At 34.8% G+C, this 961-nt stretch overlaps 1 protein-coding gene across 2 annotated transcripts in view; it reads left to right on the top strand.

The window, feature by feature from the left end:
- CPNE8 (copine 8) overlaps positions 1 to 961 on the top strand; it is a 205,969-nt gene that overhangs the window by 142,880 nt on the left and 62,128 nt on the right. The window lies entirely within an intron of this gene.

The raw sequence follows: 961 nt of genomic DNA, 5'->3' as shown, positions 1-961 counted from the left end.
CTGTATTAGATCCTCTATTATATACTTTTATACCCTAGCAAGTAGGAAAGTCTTTTCAATTTTATTTCTTTTTTTAACCTAGTTGTTTTGTTTTAACCTAATCCAGCACCTCCAGAAATTGAAAACAAGCACTCTTCTCGCAGTATAAAATGTCCACATAGTTTGTTTTACCTTGAATTTACAACACACAGAAAGAATGAGAGGCAAATTTGAGCATGTTTGGCAACTGAGTGATGAATAACAGTCAGAGAGGTCACTCATGTACACTGCTTCCCAATTACCATTTGGCAAATCCCGCTCCTTCCCCAGGACTGTAACAGTATAGACTATCATGAGGCTGCAGAATGAGATGAAGGAGTGAAGGGGCCAAGGGAACTAAGATGACATCGTCACATTTTATTTTGGCAGTTTTTACTGGTGTTCCAGTTGTCTTGATGGAGAACCAAATTTTTAGATACATTTTCCATCATTCTAAAATTGCTTCCCTAGACTGTTACTTAGCTGTGTTTAAGTGATCCATGCTATTGTATTTACATATTATATAATTTTTTCTTCTTCTGACCAGTGCATTATTGTTCATTGAAACACTCTGTCCTATTTGATTAAATGGCATCGCAACAGGACTGTGCATTACTTCTTATTTTTAAAGTAGGAGAAAATGTGTATTGTAAATGTATTTGTATTTTAAATACAAAACCAGGAAGCTGTCTCTTTTTGCTCTCAGTTAAGGAAACAAAGCAAACAAACAAACAAAAATTAAATCTACCTAAATGGAGACTCTTAGTTCCACATGAGCATCCTGTACCCAAACTCAGAAGCTATGAGGGTTGTTTCAATAAAGTTAAAGGAGAAGCACAGAATAGAAAAATTGTTTGCCAGTTCCTCTTAGGATTTCCACACCAGTACATATTTTTATCTTTAGAAAATGGAAAAATATGAAGTTGAGACTGTCATAAAAAAG

The sequence above is a fragment of the Otolemur garnettii genome, unplaced genomic scaffold (genome assembly GCF_000181295.1).
Source record: "Otolemur garnettii isolate 467f Iridium unplaced genomic scaffold, OtoGar3 scaffold00070, whole genome shotgun sequence".
Lineage (NCBI taxonomy): Eukaryota > Metazoa > Chordata > Mammalia > Primates > Galagidae > Otolemur > Otolemur garnettii.
Note: the sequence above shows the minus strand (reverse complement) of the source record. Positions and strands in the feature narration are given on the sequence as shown.